The sequence below is a fragment of the Phalacrocorax aristotelis genome, chromosome 8, assembly GCF_949628215.1.
Source record: "Phalacrocorax aristotelis chromosome 8, bGulAri2.1, whole genome shotgun sequence".
Taxonomy (NCBI): Eukaryota; Metazoa; Chordata; class Aves; order Suliformes; family Phalacrocoracidae; genus Phalacrocorax; species Phalacrocorax aristotelis.
The window spans coordinates 12,499,600-12,510,502 of NC_134283.1; positions in this window are offsets into that span (position 1 = coordinate 12,499,600).

Consider the following 10,903-nt stretch of genomic DNA (forward strand, 5'->3'; position numbering starts at 1 on the left):
TGGAAAAGACTTCTAAGATCATCAAGTCCAACCGTTAACCTAGCACTAAATGCTACACTTGCTTTTTCATTTGCATATCATTAAAACATTATGTTAAACTTTAAATGAGATAGCATTTAATCAAATCCCTGGGAGATTATCCATACTCGGTTTCCACAGCATTTGCAAGAAAACTTAGAAAACACCATGTTCCCTTTTGTGGCTCAGGACCACTTTCCTGGCATTCCACAGAATCCTATTAAAAGATATTTTAAAAACATAGGTATGTATCACCATTCAGCATTCTTGGACAGTAAAATCCTGGAATTGTTTCAGATTAACAGAAGCAAACATATTTGCAAGAGTGTCAAGTATTGTACAAAGAGAATTAATGATTAGACAGGTGCCTCTTTCCAATTCCTTCTGACAGTTAGGAAATAAATTAGTTTTCTCTTTCTACTTTATGAACAGCTAAAAGAACTGGTTTTCCCTGAAGTCTCTTTCAGATGAAAGATAAATCTTAGGTTCCGGACCCTTTTCATCTTGCATTAAAACACTTGCTTTTAGTATGTTTCTGTGTATAAGTAGTACATTAAATAATGTTTATGGCAGACCACCAATTTTAGGATCAGAAAAAAACATAAAAGACAGCCATTACACATATAGATATTCTTTTGAAAAAAATAAAATTTTTAAAATTAAAAATTAAAAAGAGATTGCCTAGCGGACAATACCACTACTTAATCAAACAAAAAATCCAGTGTCTCAAAAGCTAACTAGGAGAAATAAAGGGCTTAAAGGATGATCACCATCACTTCTATGCTTAAGAAGCAGTTAAAAATAAAAACAGTTTTCTCTGAGCACTGGAAGAAAACCCCAAATGAGCCACTAGAAACGAACCCAGTTTACGGCATGGTGTATATTTTGGTAGTTACTGACTCTTTCCAGCTTCAGAATATTGAAAACTGAGGTTAATTCCAGGAGGTGCAATTAAAGATAATTTTAACTGCATCATTTGATAACCAAACCCCACAAGGAATCACTACAGGGAGTTTATCAGTACATTTTATTTCTTAAAAAAACTTCACAAGTTACATACATTTTTAATTCACTCCCCCCAAATATACACACATGGTATTGAAATTGACCACTTGAAAATGCCGCCCAAGGAGGGTGCTGAACTCCTGATGCAGCACCAAGTGCAGTTAAGAAACACTGAGTACTTCAGCATTGCAGATCAAATTTCAGGCAATTACATGCTACTTGAAAACGGGTGTTGTAAAAGTGAAAAGCTATTCAGTGGGGAAAAAAAGTGTGTTCACACTGGATTCTCAGGCTTTCCCAGTACCATACAGAATGCAGTGCCCTCTCCGAATCTATGCCCAACCCGTTTATCACACAGCTCAATAGCATTGCTGAGGCACTACCCGCTGCCGACGGAAGCTGCACCTCAGCAGGCCTGGACCCACAACTAGCCTGGCAGAGTTTTGATAACACTTGGGATGACTGAGGTTGCACAGAATTGTGTAGACTGGCCAGAAAATGCCTCATTCTTTTAATTACCGGAACTGTGTGCAGTTTTACTTAATATGCTTGCATCCATTCAGCAAAACAGCTTTTTTCTGCTGCTGGGAAATGAAGTCCTTCAGCCTGTCCTTAGGTTAACAGACCTATAAACAAAGTTGCTACGTTACATTTTATTACAACTCAGATTAGGCAAATAAACCCGTCATGAACCACAGAAAGATGCAGTGTAACCAACACACTGAATGAGAGATAGATGGGCTGAACTTAACTGTTCCAATACTGAGACTTTTTATTTCACAGGCTGAGAATACGTGCAATATACTCTTTTCCATATATTGCCATAGAACACAGGCATTTATCCAGCAGAAGGAGCCCTGATTCAAATCAGGCAACTAAAACAAATTAAAGGATACTTTGGTTCCATCCAAAACCAGAGAAAAAGAGTTTTAAATGGGTTAGGTTGGAATTAGATTAGAATGTAGGAAACTGAAAACTATTTTTGTTTATTACCAGTGAATAGATGCCATCATGCAAGTACAAGATCCATCCTTTTGGAATGAATAGACAGCATTATCCTCTCGTATTAATTTCTCATTACTAATTAATTCCATAAAGATGCATTGCCAGTGAAACAACATTTTAAGACCATAACAACATCATCAGTGAATTAGATGCCAGTGCTGGGAAGTCTAGTCTATAATAAACTTTAAATTATGTTCCAGGCAAGCAGGAGATTGACAGTGTTTTACTTTACCAAAGGAGCAGGGGAAATGGACAGATTAAATAAGGGGTATCAGACAAGTCTAAAGAAATACATGCATCTCATTACAGTGTAAAAGAATAGTTAAAGAATAGAGCGATCAGCAGTTCTCAGGTATGGCCACCAAGGACCTTCCTTACCAAGGCCATGGCCACCTTCCTTACCTTCTCCTTCTGTAGCTGTATTAAAAACCCAATTCAAACATACTGCTACCTTATGCACAGTGGTTCTTCTCCACAGTCTTCTGCTCTGCTGCAGTTCTCAACAGGAAGATAGGAAAGAGAAGTGCTACCGAAGTTAGATGCAAACAGGACAAGTTAGGATAGAACTTGAACCAATAAAAACTAGTTGCTGGTATGTGTTCTTCCCTTTAAAACAGTACTGAAAGAGAATGGTGTCACTAGTCCAATCTAATGTTTAATTAAGGACTAATTGCAGTTTGAAGATCAAAGGTGAAAAGAAAGGCATCACTTTTACTACCAAATATGGGCCAATCTCAATTTTCCCATTTTCACTGCGGTAGTTGTTCTGCATACACATACGTGCAAGTATTCTGGACACTGTTTAATTAGTTCTCCTCTCCACTGGTCATATGAGTTTAATCATCTTGCAATTCTGAGCAAAAGCACAAACACCAATTTCTCAGATTTTGGTATGAAAAAATTTGTTAGCCTATATAATCTAAAATAATACAGTCAAAAGGACAGGGGATCAAGACAGCATTACAAAAACTACTTGAAAATTAATTCTTGTGCCCTGCATTTTAGCAATATACTAGAGATAGCTCTGTACACCTGAAGAACTACTTCTAACTAGAACAAGTTAGCAGAGATGTAAGAACTAGAGCTTCCTTATAATTAGCAAGTGTAAACAATTCTCCATTAGCACACCAAAACTTACAGGTGATATAAGTATTTCAAAAGGCCAACTTGAAAACCATATTTGTCAGAGAAACCTTCAGCAATGAAAAATTTATTTCACAGCACTACATTTGCTAGGAACCAGTTGCAGACTTTCTACCATCATTGAAAACATTTTTTTTCCGATACAAATACTGAGTAAAAGCAACTAAAGAAACTCCTTCCCATTCAAAATAAACCTGCATGTCCCTACCAAAGGGAAACAAATATTTTCATGATGTTGAACTGCTTGGGTGATAAGATACCAAATCAGGACAGAACTGTATTTGATGGCTTTGATGTAGTTGTACAGTGCACAAACAACAGGATCCTGCTCTTACTTAGGGACTGTGGTCACCCTGCTTTAAGATACATGACTTGTAACCACAAACATTTTGAGAAGTAGTAGGAATTCAACTCTTTTTCAAACTTCATATATCAAGGTCTAGTTTTCGGAGAAGTTGCCCTCACAAAGTCTGTGATCTTTATGAGCAGAGATTATGACAGTGCTCATAAATCATTTAATGGTCTTCAAGACCAAAGCCATCAGCTTCCAGAGCTTCTCTTTCCAACAGGATACACTTAGAAGAGATGAACAGCATCTAAACTGAGTACTGCTATAAAAAAATGAGAGCATGAAAAAGTGTGCAAAATAAGCAAGGGTTACAATAACAAGATAGGAGGTAATCTTGTATGATTTTTGAAGTTTCTTTGGTTGCAGGGGATGTAATGCTTTTATTTAGTGAAAAAGGGCCCACCATGTAACACCTGCCGACTGCTGCTTTTGCATTTATCAGGCACCAAGTGACATAGTAAAATCCTTCTGCTAGCACCTGCAAAAGGCTGTTCAATTAACCTGTGCCATCAAAGCAGAAAGCTCCACATTCACCTTGCTTCAGCTGAGAAATAATGAGAGCAAACAATGCAAAAGAATAAAATGTAAACAATATAGTGCATTTTACTATAGATAATTCTTTAAGAATTAAGAAATTTAAATATATTATCTCCTACAGCATTAGACATGGCTGCAGTTGACCCCAGTTAACTACTAGGATCTTGTTACCTCACCTTTTCTCCACAGAGTGAAAGATGACTTTGAAAGATGACTTCCCCCACTAAAATTTTGTTTTTAAACTCCCTAGCCCTAATATTATACAATAGTAGCCATTGACCGATTTAATTGTTTCCACTCCTTGCTACTACAAACAAAAATGCAGTACTGCTAAACCACAAGAAAGCTAGTAATCTGGCAACATTTACTCCAGGTTCATCTTTGGAGGGAGCTTCTAGGGAACACAAAGTTACAGATTTCTTCTCTAACTAGTGTGTGAAAACTAAGGAAGAAACAAAACTTGTAATCATTCTTCACTTTTCTGTTAACATCAAGGATGGAAATAAATTACTTCAAGTAACCTTTGAACAAGCCACACTAAGTAATGGGATGAAGTTCATGGAAGAAAATAGCATTGGGAAAAATCACCAAAGGCACAATCTGAACTGTAGAACAACTGCCTTAAGAAATTCAAAATCCTGAAGCTGACAGAGGCGGCAGAGCTTCTGTCACACAAATGCGTGTAGAACTTGTTACCTAAACTCCTAAGTACTACCACGTAGTCTGTGGACATTATATGGATATTGTAAACCTCTGACACCTGCACCTCCTGGAGCAATCAAATAGACAAACAAAGGTCTACTTTTCTCTCTCCAGCTGGCACGATTTGCATAGAAATCACTTTGCACATACCAAAGCACATACTGTGAATGCTTCTCAGCATTCACAAGTATAAACTCAAAGCTTTCAGGATGTTTTGTATACACAATAATTATGCAACCGTGAAGGCTTTTCGTGATACTAACTGTTATGTCTTATGAAGCTGGTACCTTTGTTCTGATTTCTCTCCCATGCTTGGTGTAGTTTTCAGCACACTGCAGAAAATCTAGGATCACTGAAAAATACCCTTATAGGAGGATTTACTGGGCCACTACTGGCAGATACTGGCTTTATATTTCATTAAAGGTGTGTAATGAAGGCATCCATCTAACTTCCTTGGGCAATATGTTCTAGCCCTCCACCAGCCCATTTTATTACAGCATCCTCCCGATTTTGCACTCTTCACAAATTTGTACATTCACAGTATTTTCCCTCAGCCACAACATAAACACAACCACTAAACAGAACAGAGGGGCACACTCTTGCAGAACAAACCTTTTCCCAGCCTGACATTCAGCCACTGCTTCTTTCTGCTTAAGTTTTTCAATTAGTTCTTCATCTACTCTGTTACTGATTTTAATATACTTTTTTAGACCTTTGCTCTGCAGTTTGCTGGTAGAATATAGAGTCACCAATAAAAGCCCTTCCAAAACCGATACATATCTATATCTCATAGTGTTTCTCCCCTACCAACTTGGCTTATAACTTTGAGAAATAAAGCCAGTTTATTTTGGCAGTTATTGATAAATTCATACTCACTGCAACTCATTCCTTTAGAGCCCAGTGTCATAGCTATTACTGGTAGGCACTGTCATACACTAAAGAAACAAACAGAATACTCTTCCTGTTTGCACAGGTAACAACTGCTATGCATCTTTAAAGTGCTGAAATGAAGAATTAACTATCCTGTTCTGAGTAAATCATCACCTTGTATTTAGAAACAAGTTCCAAACACACTCAAGTGTGAACGTGCTGGAATTTTGCATAATCAAGTAAATGAGCGTGGTTAGTACACAGGTATTGAAGAAAACCACCTTATAACCCCAGAACTTAATGAGATTTTAAAAATAATATTACTTTGCTTTGTTTCATAGATACTAAACTAAATATAGATACTTTACCGAAGAAATTATTTGGCTGATTTACACTATTACAAAAACTCTACCCATACCTATTTATCTTTTTTCTGGTATCCACCTGACGTTAGCAACTTACTACTTTACCTCAACCACTGCTGACAGAGCATACCAATTCTGACACACTGCACGTTCCTTCTATTTACAATGTCTTCCAGTCTGTAAATTGAACCAGTGAAGTAGTTTCACCTTCCTTTCACAAAACACAAAAACATGGAGCATTCTTCAATTCCTGTCAAGAAACTGAGAAAACAATTCAGAAGTTGTGGAACTCTAGTCACAATAAGGTTTCATTGCTGAATTTACAGAGTGTATTCTGTCCATAGTAACTGAACATAATCTTCCCTAGCAGAACATTTGGATTAAATAATGCGATTATAAATTCGGAAAGCAAACACTGCCACCACCTTCCCAAAACCAAAACAAACCACTGGAGAGTCCAACGCATTTTCCAACTGCTCTTGAAAGACATTGACATTACTTCTTACTCTGTTGTCAGAGCAGAGCATTGCATACTCTGTGCTTCAGGTGTTGTGTAAATACTAGGGAGATTCTGACACTCAGACACATTAAGATAACCATGTCCTAATATCCTGTGACCTGAGCATCATTCATTTTCTAATTTCCAGCCTATTAGAAAATGTCCCCAGCCCATTTACAAGTAATTTAAATTCAGCTGTTTTCTTTTTCCCTTCCTCTCTTTTAAGCCAGAAGGATGCTGTTATCTTTCCAGCCAGAACATGGCTCTTCAACAGCTCAGAAGAAAGCCTCCTAAGATTTTTCACCATTAAAAATTCATGCCACTATACTGGCACATTGCATCAGGAGTTCTAAGAGCTTTTCCACTGGGATTACAAATCGTTGGCTGGCAAGGCACAGCTCTTCCATTTAGGAGAGCTCTGAGCACTCATCCCACTCTGCAAATCTAATGTAAATAAATATGGTAAAAATTCTACAGTGTCAGTCAGCTTGAATCTAGAAGAGCAGATGCACTTTGAAGGCCTCTTTACCTTGAAAACCTCACTCACAGAGTGTAAGATCTTTCTCCTGTACTAAATTAATTTTAACATGTCTGTATAAACATGCATTGATATGAAATATCTAAAGATATGATACTGTAGTACTTAAAAGGTTTTTTTATATCTATCATGCATTTGGTTTTGGTAAATTCAAAATTAAACGGAGACCTCAAAAGTAGGTAGCACAGGGCATCATAACCACTACAGAGTGCTTTAGTATTCAGTGCTTTCTTTCTTTAGCTAGAAATGGGCCCACTAAAGATGCAACCATCCAAAGCCAATGGTATCTGGTAGCCCCTCCTTGATGAAACACTAGTGGAATGCAACCTGAATTCTGGACTCAAAACAGAGATCAAAGTGAGGTGCTCACTCCTCAAACCAGAAAGGAAGAGGAGCTGGCTGCGTATTAGGGAAATCACTAATTCTGATCAAGCTCTCAAAGACTGTTAAATACATTGGCTGCCAAAAGCTCTGAAAAAACTCTGATTCAATGTAGTCAAGCTAATTTTTTCACAGGCTATCAATATTCCTTTAGAATATCCTTGAGAAGAGACTCCTTGTTTTTTTTTTGTGATCTTTTGGATAGAATGAAATACCCAGCATTTACAAATTCATGAAGAATCTCTGAACAGCTGTGCTTATAAAACATAAATCAAAAAAAATATTGTCTTACTAAAACAAATGGACTATTCAGGCAGGTGTAGTGCAAAACCTTTAGCAAACCTGAAGATCTTTTCAACAGACTTACTTGTCACAGATGCAAAACCAACTACACTGTAAAAAACCAACCAAGTAGGGAAACAAACCGCAGGTATTTAAAAATCATATATACTATGGGCATCAAGAACTATGTAGTCACCTAATCTTTCCTATCGACTCCCACAAAATGCAAAGATCTTGCGATCCAGTGGCATGAACCAGCATCGACACAGCTATTAAAAAAAGCTTGTTTTCTTATATTCCATTTCAGCATGCCTGCAATTACTCAGAAAAAAATTTAAATGCCGTTAAGGAGAGCAATGGTGAGATCACTTCTTGCAGCACATTTATTAATGGTAGGATTCAAAGAGCAAGTGCAAGTAAACAGACCGGTCCTCTGACCAAAATTAAGTAACCTGTTAAGTAGCAAGGTTAGAATGGAAAGTATCCATTCTGAGATACTGCTAAGCTACGACTAAATCTGCAAGTTAGAATGATCCTTAACATTTGCTTAAGAATTGGTCAAAGCAGAACATGTGCATTACTGCAAGCAATAAATACCAACCCTAACACATATTAACCTTTATTATTAGTGACTAATGATAATAAAAGGTGTATTTATACACCGTGCCCTTACTATTCCCCAAATTAAAGTTGAAAATTACTTTTTATGACTTAATTGGTAAATAGCATTTGAAAAGGTTCAAACTACACTGTTTAGATAGGACCAGCCCACAGAGTGTTTGCTTCTGCAGCCCCTTGGAATTTGAACTCCTTGATCTCTTCATCTATGTATATATTTCAGAGGGAAGGAGTCTTTTCCCATGGCTGTAAAATGACATTTCTCTCCTCCATGAAGGAAACAGCAGTAGAATCCTTGAACTCAATGTTTATTTTTCCCTTAAGTGGCCGAGGAAGAAAAGGATTGCTGGTAAAATTGCAAATCCTTTAACAACTTTATAGCATCCCCGGAAGATTAACCCCCAAAACAAAACTAGACAATAAATAAAGATACTTTTCCATTTTTATAAGAAAACACAGGCTAGTTAAGGTCAAGTCACCGGCAGAGATTTAAGACACTTATTGAACAGATGTGAACTCTTCAAGTACACATTCCAGGTTGACTAAAGAAACTGGTTGCTCAGGCCAAAAACATATTTTCAATATTGCCTTTATTGTACCTGAAGAAACAAAGTATAGATCTGATGCAGAAAAGTAATCTGAAAACATCATGAGACACGTAGAACATACATCTGCACAAAAAATTCCAAAGATTACCTACGCTAAATCTAAAAAAAACTCCTAAGCAAAACTTTACTTAATATGGAATTTAAAATTACATATTGCATGACCTTTTCATCAAACTTACATAAGGTTCCCCCCCCCTTTTCTTGTTGGTCTAGAAATTCCAGCATAGAGATGATGTGAAAGGTGCATCTACTGTATTTTGAGGGACAAAGCCCCATAATATGATTCCTCCCCTTCTTTTTTCTTTTCACATTTGCTCTTTCAACACTGTCTGTGGCATTTCAGGAAAAACATGAGAACGATAAGGAGATTTTAAATCTTAATTTTAATTAATTAATTAGAAAGTTATCAGCTATAGAGAACATAGAAGTACATTATATAATATCTGACCCCAGACAAGGCATCTGCGATTAACAGAATGCAAAAACATTAGTTTATTTAATCCTACTTCACAATTATAATGAAAAATATTTTAAAGTCTTTGTAAAAGATGCAGAAGAAGGAATAACTCGTTGATATCTGGCTTTTCATATTTTGTAGTAAGACTACAGTTTTAACTTTCTTTATTCTCTTTATCTGTAGGAAAAAAAACCTTTTGTCCAACTTTTATTCAGATGGTAATTTTTGAACAAGAAGTCAGTTAAGAGGGAAGAGTTTCTCTTGAAGCTTAACCCAATTTCTGTAAGAATTAAACAATAACAAAAAGAGGAACAAATAAAACTGAGTAAAAGAAATGCAGCTTTGGTTTGTTTTCAGTGCTGACATTACTTTGCAATCTCAATCTTGGAGAAAGACATTCACAGCAGAAAGTCTGGCTCAGCCATCACAAAACATGGCAAATATAAACCCATTTAGGTTTGTTTCACATTTTGTTAGTGTCCATTTTTAGTCACAGATTTACATCAACATTTCAAAAGGCAGGAAATCCTGTTGATAAAGCCTGCATGCTTAAACAGAAGTTTTTTTTTTTAAAAAAGGAAACCTGTCAAATCATGCCAGAATACAGTTTTGTTGATACTTGGATCCAATAGTTTGGTCTTATTTCCAATCCTGTACCACTACTGTTCATAAGGTATTATCTTAACAAGATAACAAGTCTTAACATCAGTGACTATTCCCCATACATCTTTTAGCTTTTAACAGTAGATGTATATTGAAAAAGTCAGCTGAAGTTAGATCAGGTTGATCAGGACTCACTGGTCTGGATGTCATACTGGAAAGCTGTACAACTGGCATTGACAAAAACAATGAAGTGAAACAGCTTTTTTGCAAGTATTTCAGGGATAAGTAGCAGGAACAGAAGAAGTGACCTTATTTCAGCATTCAGGATAACAAGACCTTTTTCCTGGATATACAAATGTATAGAAATAGAGAATAGCATTTTTCACTAAAACAAGATTTTTAAACATTTACAAAAATGAAAAATTAATTGGAACTGCAGGTGAAGGGAACACAAGCTGCGCCCTCAGCTGCCTTCAGAAAACAAAGGCAAGATTTCTACTTACACTCCTCTACCTCCTCAAGCTAAAAATATCAACTATTTTTATAGGATGCAGCTAACATCTGGACAGATATTTTGAATGCACCCAGAACACAACAATTGCTTTACTGTTATCTTTCCACTGTTTCTAAATTAGAAAGTGCCTCATATAAAATCATCAAAATAGACTCTTCACATTATGGTTCACTCTCACTACGTAATATACTACTTAGGTATTGGACAAACATTCTGATGAATGGAACAAAGACTTTTTTTTTTTGAAGATAAACTAATTGGACTATTGGTTTACCCGTGGCTCCTATCTCAAAGCTTCTTGGCTGAGAATGGGTTTAATGTTTACCTTTTATAACCTCTGTACTTAAGCTGCTGCTGCTTCTGCGTGTTCTGGTTTCAGACATGGACATGTCTTGCTGTCTAACTGGCT